The 16,127-nt window shown below is 40.7% G+C and overlaps 1 pseudogene; it reads right to left on the bottom strand.

The window, feature by feature from the left end:
• Nucleotides 1-12,355: 12,355 nt before the first annotated feature.
• On the bottom strand, nucleotides 12,356-12,473 carry LOC124727720 (annotated as a pseudogene).
• Between the last annotated feature and the right edge of the window lie 3,654 nt (nucleotides 12,474-16,127).

The raw sequence follows: 16,127 nt of genomic DNA, 5'->3' as shown, positions 1-16,127 counted from the left end.
ATCTTCATGTTGCCAGTTTTAGTCTTTTCTGTTCATTTGCAAGGGCTGCTCGTTTTATCTGATCAGGCCGACAGAAAATAATATCGAGCAACCTTTGGCATTTAATGGGCAAGACTAGAACTGGTACAACGAGCAACCTAAAGATGTTCTAAGAACGAAACCGCTCGTCGCACAATAAGGGCTGCTCGAGATTATTTCCTGTCAGCCTGATCTGCTAAAACGGGCAGCCCTTGCAGCTCTACGGACAAGACTAAAACTGGCAACCTAAAGATGCTCTAAGAACGAAACATCCCATCGCCCAATGAATGTATATTATAAAGCTGAAGTGGTTTTCATTAAGCATTCAAATCTATCAGCTGTGGTGCTCAACATGATCAAGATTATCTCTAATGTGGTTCCCTGAAACTACAGTAGCTCCTCAGTTTTTCACGAGAACAGTGTCGTCTTCCGTTCACCGACTCACATTTCAGTTTCCTCTTCGCTGGTATTACATTTTCATATAGTCACAAGCTCATCCACAAGTCTTCTCGCACGACCGGCTGTCGAGCCTCTCAGACACTCGTACAGAACTTCTTAATAAGAGGGGCAGACTCCTACACGATCGCCTTTCCTCAGAATTTGTGTCAACTCACTGAACTCTGCTAATTATCATTCCTAAAATAGATTTTACCCCTCCGTATTTTTTCGTGTCTCTCCATAACAGCTTCTGCTGTATACTAAACCTATATGACAGGAGCCGTGTCGATAAGGGTACAGAGAAAATTTGTTTTTCTTTAATACAGATTATATTACACTGATGCGCATTTAAGTCGAGTCCAAGTCTTTAAGCCAAGTGGCATTTATCTCCAAGTCGAGTTACAGTTTTCTACAGCTACTCAGCAATGATACTTTTCTGTGAACAACCTTTCTACATAGTCTTCACGAATAATTTCGTACTGCCACACCTGTATTCAACATTGAAAATAAAAGCTTCTTGGCGATTTTTATGGTGTCGCTCTTTAAGTTTCTTATTCAGTATTCTGTGTTCTGGCCTTCCTGTTGGGATCTTCTCCAGGATTCTTATGAGCGTATGGCATTGTTGGCTGGGAGGCCCCATGCAGGGGAATTCGGCCGCCGTATTTGCAAGTCCTTTTTAGTTGACGCCACTTCGCCGACTTGCGGGTCAATGATGATGGACACACAACACCCAGTCCCCTGCCGGGAATCGAACCCAGGCCCTCTGCGTGACAAGCGGAAACGCTAGCGCTACGCTACGGAGGCGGACTCTGGTAGGGTGAAACACTGAGACGTCTCCAAATGAAACTTCCTTCCGTGCTACTCTTGTCTAGCCTCTGGGCACAGAAACTATAAATAAATACGCCGCGAACCTCCATTCAAACCCAAAAAGGTGTTATGACGCTAATGACAAAAAATATTTCATGTTCATTTGAATCTAAATGTGTACACTCACGAACTTTCAAAAGCGATTTTTTTTTCGGGAGGGGGGGAGGAGAGGGATTCAGATCCAAACAAAAGATACTCCATGTTTTGCAAAACTTCGTCGCCATTTGTAATAGTACATGTAGATTTATATGAAGTATAATTAAACGTAATCCGAGACAATCATTTAAATACGATATTGCAGTGCCTGCGTTATACCGAAGTACAATGCAATGTACATGCATGTATGTCCAAAGGAACAGGCGCTGCGGTGACTACAGCCGTTATGATTTACTTGTATTCGCAAGTGCGTATATGGATAACCATCAGCTGTATAATGGAATGACGACAATTAAAAATTGGTCGCAGACAGGGACTCGAACCCGGATTTCCAGTTTATCGCAAGCCGTTGCCTTGCTATTTGGCTATCCGAGCAGGACTCACTGCCAGACCAAAACTTCCATATGTTGTCAACCATGCATCTACAGCCTGTACTCGTACATCCATTGTGTATATTCCAGTACAGGGGAGACATTTTATTTGAAAGTCGGTTGCCCGATGTCGGTGAATAAATACGATATCACAATGCCTGTATTATTCCGAATTTCGATGCAATGTTCCTTTGGATACGCATGCAATTCCAAAGGAGCATTGCATCGTAATCGGAATAACACACTCACTGCGATATCGTATTCATTCGCCGACACCGGGGAAGCGATTCTCTTCAGTTCATGTTGTGGTTACGTCAGACGGAAACCAGAAGAGTAACTATTTAAACAAGTATGTCACTTTCTCGTGCTATAATATCTGATGTTGATGTGTTACCACATTTGACCAACTGAATGGAGACTGGTAAAAGGAACGGTACGCAATATTTCTTCTTCAAATCTTTATCTGTCATCTTACGTAATCAGTATCATGTGTAAAGTGCCTGCACGCCTTATCGTAATAACAGGACATTGATCAAATATACAACTGCTACTGAACAAGGCAATCCTCTCTGATGAATGCAGTTAAACACTAGAGACATTCGTATCCTGCTCATTTCAGAATAAAAATGCCCCCACAGTTCATACAGTGCAAGTACTGAATGCTTGTAGAGGACGTTTTGGACGTTTCATGAAGAAATATGCGGAAATTAAAGGATTATAACTAGTAAAAGGCTTTATAAAATTCGAAGTAACGTTACAGGAAGGATCAGCAACTACCACACATTTCGCAGTTATCTACATCTACCTCTACATACATACTCCGAAAGCCACCGTACGGTTCGTGTCCAAGGCTACCCTGCACCACCTACTAGTCATTTCCTCTCCTGCTCCACTCAGAAATAGAGAGGGGGAAAAACGACTGTTTGTGTGCCTCCGTATGAGCCCTCATTTCTTGTATCTTATCTTCGTCGTCCTTTCGCGAAATGTATGTTGGCGGCAATAGAATCGTTCTGCAATCAGCTTCAAAAGCCGGTTCTCTAAATTTGCTCAATAATATTCCTCGAAAAGAATGTCGCCTTCCCTCCAGGGATTCTCAATTGAGTACGCGAAGCATATCCGTAAAACTTACATGCTGTTCGAATCTACCAGTAACAAATCTACCAACCCACCTCTGAATTTCTTCTAAGTCTTCTTTTAATTCAACCTGGTACAGATCCCAAACACTCGAGCAGTACTCAAGAACAGATCGCAGTAGCGTTCTATATGTGGTCTCATTTACAGATGACCCACACTTTCCCAAAATTATCCCAATAAACTGAAGTCTACCATTTGCCTTCCGTACCACAATCCTCGCAAGTTCGTTCCATTTCATATCACTTTGCAACTTTACGCCCAGATATTTAAACGACGTGACTGTGTCAAGCAGCACAGTTCTAAAGCTGTACCCGAGCATTACGGGTTCGTTTTCCTACTCATCCACACTGACTTACATTTTTTCTACATTTAGAGCTAGCTGCCAATCATCGTACCAACCAGCAATTTTGTCTAAGTCATCTTGTATCCTCTCACAGTCACTCAACTTCGACACCTTTCCGTACACCGCAGCACAATCAGAAAACAACAGCATATTGCTGCCCACCCTGTCCGCCAGGTCATTTAAGTGTATAGAAAATAATAACGATCCTATCACATTTGCCTGGGGCACTCCTGACGATACGCTCGTTTCTGTGAATACTCGCCGTCGAGGATAGTTTACTGGCTTCTATTACTTAAGAAGTCTTCTAGTCCATCAGATATATCAGAAACTATTCCAATTGATCGTACCTTCTTTAACAGCCTGCAGTGGGGCACCGTGTCAAACGCTTTTCAGAACTCTAAAAATATGGAATCTGTCTGTTGTCCTTTATCTATAGTTCCCGACATACCAGGCGAGAAAAGGGCAAGTTGAGTTCCGCACGAACGAAGCTTTCTAAAACCGTGCTCATTCGTAGACATTTGCTTCTCCGTCTCAAGAGAGTTTATTATATTCGAATCGAGAATATTTTGAAGGATTCTGCAGGAAACCAATGTTATGATTACTGGTCTGTAATTTTTATCTCTTAGTTGCGCCCACGAGGAAATTTACTGGCGACTTCTTTCGAACACTATGATTTTAAACCATTAACTGAATCTTAATCATGAGAACCATCACGAAGTAATTTATTTGAACTGTCGTGAAACGAATGGGTCAACTTACTTGCATAACGTACCGCACATCACTCTACCTCAGGGAGCTGTGTTAGACTCGTATAGAATCCGCACGGGGGATTTATGAGCGCGATCTGGTACTCCGGCCAGACTGTGGTTTTTAGGTGGTTTCCCACACTCGTTTATGCAAATGCAAGGCTGGTCCTCAAATTCCTCTTCAGCAAATGCGATACACAATCAAATAAAATGCAATAACACATAGAATAAAGTTTACATCACTCACAGATAGGTGTTAATGCGACATTCCTCCCTTATGTTATCTTGTCGGTTCAGGAGACATCCGAACACAAAGTTAATAATAATATATAAATTATCAAATTTTCCCATACTAGATGGGATTAAGGTTGGAGAAAAGAAAGAAGGTGTGAGATGAATGAGTGCAGGGTACCTCATTAAGTTAAATATATGAAATATATAAATTTGAACTGTACATGACTATTCTGTTAAATTGGTTCATTACATTCACATAATTAAGGTCCAAGTAATTAGGATTTTTTTAGAAAATAGTCCCTCATACCTTCTTAGTGTAGTAAAAGAATGAAAACAAGGAAAAACTTAGTGAAAAGAAAGTTAAAAAAAAGCAAAGTTGTGAAATAAACGTAAAACTGTTGGCACCATGTGATGTGCCCACTAGCTGGTATGCTAGTTCACTTTTGGAGATCAGTTTTTGTGAGATGCATAGTGGAGAACCATCTAGGCCGTAACTCAATAACACCCAGTTCTTCAATGAGCACATTATCTGATACTAGTCACTAGATCCAGTAACAAGGTGTGAGTATCAATACGTTTCTCTCCAGGTAAACCATATAAATCTGGTAAGAAAGTGTACCTCTACAAGGAGGTTCCTCATTCGACCAGTGACAGAATGTTGTTTGACAGTCTGCGACCCTACCAGTGTGAAGACTATAGATGTACAGTTGCAATGACGACCTCTGCAGTAGGAACCACCACCTATCACCCTGTCTCTTGACTTTTTACCGTCACCCTCTAGGTCAATTGCCTTTTGTATAAATAGTGGTCCAGGATAATTTATTACACTGGGAACCATACTGAGAAAATTTATTACCCAAGTAGGATAATTTATTACTCTGCTGCAACCATATTCTCGTCTCCCTGCCTGATAGCTGAATTAATTGTGGCAAACCACTCACATTTCCCATAGACCTAACTGATGACCAAGCTACTATCTCCCCCTCACCCAAGAACAAAAGGACATCAATATAATGGCGAAGAAGGCATCCAAGACGGCGTCTGGTCAAAAGACGGCGGAACTATGATGTCACAATCCAAGATGGTGAACAAGGTGTCAGCTGGTCAAAAGATGTTGGCCTATATGATGCCACATGCCCACCCACTCTTGACAGTTCTAAAGGATTCCAACACTTTCCGGCTTTCCTCAAGAGGAAACACGGCTTGGAACACATCTGCACCTTACATTACGTGATACAATATGGAGGAGAGTCTAGCAAGCTTGTGTGGTGTCCATTATTATTACAGACTGGTGGATGGCAGTTCAAGCTCACTTGTATGTGTGGGAGATGTTTTCAAACAAAGTACACTGGATTTGAGCCTTTCGTCTGCTTTTGCCTACATTTTTATTTATGTGGTCACTCCTCTTAGCTCGTTTTGTATGGTTACTTGCAGGTATTTTACAACTGCTACTGTTTCTAGCGATTTGTTTTCAATAGCATAATCGTACAGTATTGCATTTATTGGCCTCTTCATGTGCAGTAGGTTACATTTACTTACACTCAGTTTCTGTACAAATTATCGATCCTCTGCAGGTCAGCTACCGTCTTCTGCAGTTGCTATCTTCTTCTAGACAAACATTCACGACCATCCTCTTTAAGCTTCCAATGTTATCCACCAGATCATTTATATTAGTGCAGATGATTTGCGAGTATGCCACAACCAATCAGTCACATAATGCAACATTATCAGTAGCGACAATGCGTTGTCCATGCATTTTTTTTTATTGCAACAGAACGATTATGTTACAACTGCAGCGCCATGTGTGTTTTGTGCGCAAAATATTATGTCTTTTGATAAATATGATACAAAAAATTTAATTCTGACACAGGATCGAATATTTTTGTACGTGATCAGAGCTCTGTAATCAAATTTGTCTATTACAATAACCAATATATGTGTATTTTTTATACACTCTGCCACAAGATACCTACCTGTGTAGGAAATTTAATGGTGTATATTTATTAAAATGAGATCTTCCCCAGTCACAGGTGTTTGCTGAAATGTAATGCCTCTGAACTCTTAAAGCTTTTTAAATTAGCGTTTTACATCTTTATTCTTCGTGACCACATACTATTTCTCACCGTAGTCATCCTGTCAACAAACAAATTTTCCAGACTCTCAGCCAAACCTAGTGTAATTGGTTATATTACAAGGAAATTTGTTTAAAGAAATGAATGCCACATTTCCATAGTGTAACTTTACATAGGAAAAGTGTACACATGAATCACAACACCCTCAAAGAGTGAGTGTTATATAGTAAGAGTGAACTTTGTTTATAAAAGTCTGTCACACATACATGTGAGCTGAATTTAGCATGCACTAGTCTATAATAATAACGAACAGCCCACAAGTGTGCTACACACCCCTCCATATTGTATCATGTAATAATAATAAATCATGGACTCCAGTGTGAGGCAGGACCCGTTTCCTCTTGAGGAGAGGGAGAAGGGGTGGAATCCTTAGAACTGTCAAGGACAAGTGACGTCATACACGCCGCCATATTTTGACCAGTTGCCATCTTGGTTGTTTTCTTGGAATGTGACATCACATTGCCATTATCTTTTGAACTGACACCATTTTTGATGCCTTATTGTTGCCATATTAATGACTCCTTAACCTTGGAGGAGGCGAGCCAGGATCTTAGTCATCAGTTAATTCACACATGTGTATGGCCAACATGGTTCGTCTATCATATAAGAACTCCACTTGGGCTACCATAATTAATCTAGCTATCAGCCAGAAACATTGGGTAATAAATTGTCCTGATAAGGATTTCAGGGTAATAAATTATCCTCGACCACTGTACACATGTATGGTAATTGGGCTAGAGGGGAGTGCGAGGGGAGAGTGTGAATGAGGGTCATAAAACAAGGGAGGGAGTGACAATGTGCAGTCCCTAGTGAACAGGTTTTAAATCATTGCACCAGTGTGTCCGTAGTCCCTCTACTCCTACCAAGTTGGATTAAAGGAAGAAATGGAGAAGCTTCAAAGAAATGTCTACTTTGTCATGGGTTTCTTCAGTGACACAGTAATGCTTTGCAAATACCTCATCATGAGGCCCTAGAAGAAAACCGTTGTGTACTGCAGCGCTGTGGAAACTTCCAAAATTTCTAAAAGTCGTGTACCTAAAACGATTCAAGTAACATCTTGCTTTCTCAAATATACACTGTCTGAAAGAAACTGAAGCCTCGACTGTCATTGTTACTTCATACATGTACCACTGTTACTTCATACATGTACACATCAGAGATGGGTACGTAAATGGTTAGTGAACAGTAGAACAGCTAACAGAAGGCGTTAGTGTTGATCATATTTAGATATTTTACCACGACTGGTACGGTATATAAAGGGCGTGAAAGCTATGCGGTATTGAGTGATCATTGTGAAAGAAATGGAGATGGCCTCATAATCATGTGAGACAGTGTATTGGAAAGGATCTCATTGTGAGTCTCCATGTGGCCAGTAAATCTAATCGTGCAGTATCCAGATTTGTGGGCTATCCGAATGTTAGAGTGGCCCAATGTGCCCCCTCATGGAAATGTCATACCCATTATCACGGTTCTGATCGACAGCGTCTAGACACAAAGGAGGATCGCTGTATTGTGCACCAGGCACATTGTGACCGCTTTAAATCTACGCCAGCTATTCGATAACAAGTAATGGATTCCTTGCACCATTCTACGTCCTACGCTATTGGTCAGAGACTAGTGGCAGCCGAACTAGAAAATGACCGTCCCATGTGTACACTGCTGTTAATACTACATTACAAACGACTGTGTTTGGTGTGGTGTCGTGACCAGGAAGCATTAACTGCTGATAAATAGCATCTCATTGTGGTCAGTGATGAATTCTGTCTCTGCACTACCCCACATGAAGATATTTGGCGTGTATGGGGCCGACCTGGGGAGAGGCCCCTTACTTACAATGTTTTGGAGAGGCACAGCGCTGTTACTGCTGGCATGATGGTGTGGGGAGCCATAAGATATGACTTAAGGTCACAACTGGTGATGACTGAGGGCACTACTATACGTCACTGACGTCCTGCTTCTTCATGAGTTACCTCTCATTTTACTGTATGGCGATGCCAATTTTCAACAGGACAATGCTCGTCCACACTTGGCAGGTGTCTCTGTAAAGCGCTTGCGTAATTTTGTAGATATTTTGGTGGCCAGCAAGATCCCCAGATTTGTTCCACATACATCATATGTGAAACCAGCTCGAACGTCAACTATGTTCCAGTGTCAGTATCCAAGACATCAAGAACCAATTACAAGAGTTTGCCTGAGGAGAGGATACAATGGCTTTCTGACACTCTTCCCAACCAAATCAGAGCATGTATCCAGGACACAGGGGGTGCAATGTTATATTGACAAGTAAGTTCATACGGCGAAGTTCTTTGTAAATTTGACTTTTTACTGTAATCACTGAAATAACATCACAGACTCTCTCAGTCTTAGTAGTTTCTTCCCCCCATAGAGCACATGCAAATTGTTTGGGGGTAGTGGGAAAGTGATGACATTTGAAGACTATGCACCTACCGATGCATATGATCAGGCAGTCTGCAGAATACTAGGTATAGAAACCAAACTGCCTAGGCAGAGACTGCGTCTCATCTTAGACGAAAATGGAAATCTGAAATCCACAAATCAGCGGTCTATTCACGCTCTTTGTGCAGACTGTACAGCAGCGATTATTTTTTAATTATTTCCTCTGAAGGTACTTATTTTTACTTTATGTTACGCCTTTTCTATTCTGAATGTTCTGCGTGTATCACTTTATCAAAGCCAACAAAATTCAGTTACATATCGTTGAGTTGAAAAAAGATATTTAGACCAGCTATGTCCACAAACACAGATCAACAGCTGCCTATTCGCTTGCCTCTTCAACTATACTTGCGAATCAGTTTTTATCTCGTATATAGAAAGATCTAGATTATGACCCTTATCGATTAACATAAATTATTGTAATAATTATTATTGCAGTAACAACTGATCATAAAAAATATGAGGAAGGAAGACTCGCAGTTAATGTCCCATTCACGATTAAGTCATTAGAAAAAGATAATTTATAAAAACAACTACCAGCCATTAAGTTGGAAGCTTGTTAGTTGTGTTTAGAACATTTCTTTGAATACAATTGTGCAACGCTCAAATCAACCACAACGATGGACACACAACACCTCATAATTTCATCTACTAACAAAATAGGTTTCACTAGAAAAGAAATTGTAGCATAAATCCTCTCTGGCTAGTATATAATGTCACAAAACTAGGTTACCACGAGTCAACTGTCAATTGTAACCGTGTTCTCTCCGAATGATGGTGATATTAATGATGATCTTGGCCGTCAGATTTATTTTCCATTTGTTCATCAGACAGGTCGTCGTGTCGTTCATATTGCCGTAATTGTTAAATTACCTAACTATTGAGAAGCCAAATTCTTAAATGGCTGCAGTGTCCTCAGTGGTTCACCACATGGTTGTGGCTACATATGATAAAAAATAAGAAAACAGAAAATTAAATAAACAGCTCTATTTTCCATCCTCTCACTTGCAGGATGATCATAAATCGCTCCTCGCGGGTGACAGCTGACAGAAATGAAAGCCTCTGCTACCAGTATATCACACCACTGTGCAAGAATTTGTTCACACTGTTTTCTCATAAATCAACTATTGCTGCGACCAAAAAATTTATATGTTTCTTGTAGTTAACTTTGGTTTAACATTCCAATTTATCGTATTGAATACGTGAAAGAATAATGATTATTTCAGTCCAGATCGCACAGTGAACAACACACATGTGAAAACAACTTCGCCGGACAGCAACTCTCACTCTACGGAAAGAGTAGGCCTGTCCAGCGTTAGTTAAGATTACAGTGATTAATAAATTGATTTGAATCAATATAAGAGCAGAACTTCGTTCTTGAACAAGGCCGTTTCAATAAAATAGAATTTACTGTGCCGCAAATGGTTTCTTGAAACAGGCAGATGAACGAACGAAGTCGCTGCTGGTGTACGGTACCGGTTATTTGCTATCGATTGTATCCACATACTTATGATGTCTTCACACCAACATTTTCGTCGTGTGGACAGCTGCACAAAAACCCTCCTTGTGATCTATGTCAAATAATTTATTTAAGGAAAAAAAGAACAGTTCAGAAGGCAGCAGTGAAATTAATTTTCTTTTCTTTGTAGGTAGCACCGTTACTCGAACAACCCAATGAGAAATTTCAGAAACCGACCTTGGTGAAGACCAGTTTGGATTCCAGAGAAGTGTAGGAACACGAGAGGCAATACTGACCCTGTGACTTGTCTTAGAGGGTATGTTAATGAAAGGCAAACATATATTTATAGCATTGGTAGGCTTAGACAAATCTTTTGACAATACTAACTCAAACACTGTCTTCGAAATACTGAGCGTGGCAGGGGTAAAATAAGGGAACGAAAGGCAGTTATAAGTATCGAAGGGCTTGAAATGGAGGCAATGGTTGAGAAGGGAGTGAGACAGGGTTGTAACCTACCCACTATGTTATTTGATGTTTACGCTGAGCAAGCAATAAAGGAACCAAAAGGAAAATTTGGAGTAGGAGTTGAAGTCCATGCAAAAGAAGTAAAAACTCTGAGGTTTGCCGACAACATTGCAATTCTGTGAGAGACAGCAAAGGACTTGGAAGAGCAGATGAATGGAATGGACGGTATCTTGAAAGGGGGATATTACGTGAACATCAACAAAAGCAAAAAGAGGATAATGGAATGTATTCAGATTAAATCAGGTGATACTGAGCCAATTAGATTTGGAAACGAGACACAAACTAGTAGAAGAATTTTGATTTTTGGGCAGCAATTTAACTAATGATGGCCGAAGTAGAGAGGATATAGAATATACATTTGCAATGGCAAGAAAAGCATTTCCAAGGAAGAGAGATCTCTTAACATCGAGTATAGATTTAAGTGTCAGGAAGTCTTATCTGATAATATTTCTATGGAGTGTAGGTATGTATGGAAGTGAAACATGGAAGATAAACAGTTTAGACAAGAAGAGATAGAAGATTTTGAAATGTTGTGCTATAGAGGAATACTGAAGATTAAATGGGTAGGTCATGTAAATAATGAGCAGCTACTGAACAGAATTGGTGAGCCAAGAAATTCGTGCCACAACGTGACTAGAAGAAGGAATCGGTTGCTAGGACACATTCTGAGACATCAAGGAATCATCAGTTTAGGATTGGAGGGAAGTGTATGTGTGTGTGGGGGGAGGGGGGTGGGGAAATCGTAGAGTGAGGCCAAGGGATGAATACACCAAGCAGATTCAGAAGAATGTAGGTTGTAGTAATTATTCGGAGATGAAGAGGTTAGCACAGGATAGAGTAGCATGGAGAGTTGCATCAAACCAGTCTTCCGGCTGAAGACCACAACAACAACAAGGTATTACTGAAGGAGAGCCTGTTTCTGTCCTTTAAGATAGCCAATACTGTTCCACAGCCTCTCCTGGACTTATTCGTCTGTATTACCCCAAACTGCTGCATCATCTGCAAGTGCAAATGCGTTGATGTCCTTATTATTGATTTGCTTTAGTTCTTTCATCACTTCATCCATAACAGTAATAAAAGGTAATGGAGAAAGGGAACTGCCTTGTTGAATCCCTATAGTTGTTTGCAACCAACTGGAATTACCATTCTCCATCTGCAAGCAACTGCAGCCAGTTTCGTAAAGAATTTTAACTTTCTGGATTAGCCTTGTGGGTACATTTATGTTTCTTACGCTTTTCCATAATGGCTAAAAACTAAAACTAAAGAACTAAACTCCGTCCGAACAGGCCATGGAGACCCAACGGTACAGACCGCACTCCCTGTCATCCTCAGTCCACAGGCATCACTGGATGCTCATATGGAGTGACATGTGGTCAGCATACCGCTCTCCCGGCCGTATGTCGGGTTCCGAGACCGGAGCCGCTACTCAATCGAGATAGCTCCTCAGTTTGCTTCACAAGGGCTAAGTGCACCCCGCTTGCCAACAGCGCTCGGCAGACGGGATGGTCACCCATCCAAGTGCTAGCCCAGCCCGACAGCGGTTAACTTCGGTGATCTGACGGGAACCAGTGTTACCACTGCGGCAAGGCCGTTGGCCCCCTTAAGGGCTAGAAACAATAAATGCCCAATATGTAAATAAAAATAGTTTCAAAGCGAGAAGAACAGCATAATGTTATTTCTGAAGGTACAAATCATACAAATTTATACGTCATCACTCACACACTATCACATACGATCTGAGTAAGCGTGATAGTAACTTACTTACTTACTTACTTGTCACACCGGACTCGATAGTCCATTACCGCAGCAACGTATTTTCGCCATCTGTCCCTGTCTTGGGCTATTTCCTTCCGTTCACCTTCAATACCTAGGCTCCTCAAATCAGCCTTCACATTGTGCTCCCATCTACGCCTTGGTCTCCCCACTGGACGTTTTCCCACTAAGTGCCCTACCAGTACTCTGAGCGCTGCCCTGCCCTCATCCATTCGAGCTACGTGACCCGCCCATCGCAGCCTACGTGATTTAATAATACTGATTATGTCAGGGCTTGAATAGAGTTCGTGAACCTCTTCGTTATGCAGTTTTCGCCACTCTCCACTAATGTCATCCCTTTTTGCTCCGAAAATTTTCCTCAAAATTTTGTTTTCAAATACTCGAAACGGCTTTTCATTTTGCACAGTGAGAGACCAAGTCTCACACCCATACAGCATAACTGGTAGAATAATAGTTTTGTATATTCTAATCTTTAGATTCCTAGACAATATCCGTGATGAAAGTAATCTATTCAGTGAGAAGTAGCATGCATTTCCCGCCCGTAATCTCTTCTTCAGTTCGGATTCAATCTCATTTCTTGAAGTGATGTCCACGCCTAGATACTTAAATGCGTTCACTTTTTCAAACTGCATGTCTCCAACTCTTAACATTTCCCGATCTACTGCTCTTGGCATTCTAGTAGTAACCAGGTATTTAGTTTTGTCTTCACTTATCCTTAGACCTACATCTTCACTAGCCTTGATTAACGCATTCGCATTTGCTGTTACAGATTGTTTCCTATTGCTAACGATGTTTAGATCATCTGCATACCCTAATATCTTAATATTTCCATTTAACTCCACACCCTCTGATTTATCTGCTGCCATTCGTACAATATATTCTAGGACTAGATTAAAAAGTAGCGGTCCGTTCTTTATTATAAATTTTTCTGACTCCAATTTCCCAACACATACTCTACCTTTTGTGTTTTTCAAACTCGCTTCTATAAGTCTAACATACTTCTTTGGTATTCCAAGTTCCAAAAGCATTCTGTACAATTTTGACTGCAATACTGAATCATATGCTTTTGTAAAATCTATGAAAAGATTATGAACTGGTTTATTGTATTCCCATTTCTTTTCTAAAATTTGACGCAGGGTGAATATTTGGTCTATAGTTGATCTGTTCCTCCGAAAGCCGGCTTGGTAATCCCCCACGATTTCATCTGCATATGGTGTAAGCTTGCTTAGCAGAATATTCGAGAAAATTTTGGAACATACTGGTAATAGCGATATACCTCTATAATTACTACAATCCATTTTGTCACCTTTATTAAAAATTGGGATCAGAATCGACTCCTGCCATTCTTCAGGTATCACCTCTGAGTTCCATACTTTAGTTATCACTTTGTGAACTACTTCCACCAATTTCTGTCCCCCATTTTTAACTAATTCTGCAGTTATGCAATCTGATCCTGGTGCTTCATGGTTTTTCAATTTGTTGATTGCATCTCTTACTTCCTTTAACGTTGGCTGAGGTATCTGGGGTTCTGCTGTATGTATTTCGTACGCCTGCTCATTTCCTGCTTCCTGGTGTACATTTAATAGATGCTCAAAATACGCCCTCCATTTGCTTAATATAGCACTGGGGTCTGTCAGTATTCCCTCGAAGTGCATTTGTCCTAGCCTTGAACCCCTTCCTATACCCATTTATGTCTAGGTAAAGTTCCCTAATGTTTTTTTTGTTTTACTGTTTGTTTCCATTTTTGTAATTTAATTGTTCAAATAATACCTCTTCTTTGCCCGTAGCCTACGACCAACTTCCCTTCTCAAGTTCAAGAACTCCTCTGGGTTTCTGTCTCCCATTCCATCCCAATCTAATCGCGCTTTTCTCCTTTCCTCTACCAATTTCTTGCATTCCTCATCAAACCACGGTTTTCTCCTGTTCTTCTTAATTGTACCTATTGTGACTTTCGCTGCCTCTTTGATATTTTTCCTCACAGTTATTCACTGTTTATTTACATACTCGTCTTGATCTTCGTGTGTCCTGAGAGCATCAAACCTATTTGAAATTTCTATCGTGTACCTCCTTCTAAAGTTTTCATCATTTAGCTTGTCAGTGTCGAACCTAACAAGTTCTGCATTGTGACACCTTGATGTTGCTGTAGATAGCAGTTGGTGAACTTTGGCAACTACACGAAAATGATCAGAATCGCAGTCTGCCCCCCTGAAAGTCCTAACATTTCTATACTAGTGTGCCATCTCCGATCTACAAGAACATGATCAATTTGGTTTCGGGTGTGTCCATCTGGAGAGACCCAAGTTGCTCTATGAATGTCCTTCCTTTTGAAATATGTGCTCTCAACAATAATGCCTTTTGAAACAGAAAAATTAACCACCCTTGTGCCATTATCATTCGAAATGTTATGCAAACTTTCTTTCCCAATTGTAGGCCGGAATGCTTCCTCCTTTCCTGTCTTCGCATTAAAATCACCTATGATTAATTTTGTATCGTACTAGGAGAACTCATCCCACAGTTGATCTAGTTCTTCATAAAAGCCGTCTTTAACAACCTCTTCAGTGTCCTGAGTTGGTGCGTGTACATTGATTACTACTAGTCTATTCCACCTGCCGGACACCACTATAACTGATAGTCGGTCACTAATGAACCTTATATCTCTGATTGCGTGAAGCACTTTTCTCTATACTGCGAAACCTGTTCCGAAACTGTGAGCTTCCGCACCTCCATAGAAAAATATATAGTTACCCCTCTTTATGCTACCCTCCCCCTGCCACCGAGTTTCTTGATTAGCTGTAACGTCTACATCGTATCTATCTAATTCGTCTAATAAGGTCTGGAATGTTCCTGGCCTGTTCAAACTTTTAACGTTCAATGTTCCCAACCTGAAAGTTCCTTTCGACCTGAATCTCTTCGAAGTAGGTTCCGCCCGGAGATCCGAATGGGAACCTAGTTTACCTCAGGAATATTTTACTTCAAAGGGACCCATGCCCATTAATGTTGCTGATTCTTGATGAATAGATTTGATAGTAAGAGAAGAAGAAACAAGGATGGTTCATCACGCCATTGCCTGCTCCCCACCGGCTGTCCGCGACTGCTTATTTTTTGTATTCGCAGCTACCCTTCATATATGAAGGCCGTATCGCCTATCCGCAACCTGGGGACGCGCTGTGCCGTGGTGGTAGGGGCCCACGAGACAGAAGCGTGATAGTAAGCAATCAAAAATTAAAATCTCCTTGATGAGAATGAAACTGATATGAGGGAATATGATATGAAGTTAAGCTGGTTACTGAATCCATGTTGCAAATTATTTCGTTATTCCTGACGTCGTGAGTGACAGTAATGGGACACATCAAAGCACTCGAATTTCTGGAATAAAGCCGAACAATGTGTGGAAAATATCCTTAAAAGCGACACTTACCGTAAATTAGAAGTTTCTTACTTAAGGACATAAAAATATATTATAAAAAATATATTTTG

The sequence above is a fragment of the Schistocerca piceifrons genome, chromosome 1 (assembly GCF_021461385.2).
Source record: "Schistocerca piceifrons isolate TAMUIC-IGC-003096 chromosome 1, iqSchPice1.1, whole genome shotgun sequence".
Lineage (NCBI taxonomy): Eukaryota > Metazoa > Arthropoda > Insecta > Orthoptera > Acrididae > Schistocerca > Schistocerca piceifrons.
Note: the sequence above shows the minus strand (reverse complement) of the source record. Positions and strands in the feature narration are given on the sequence as shown.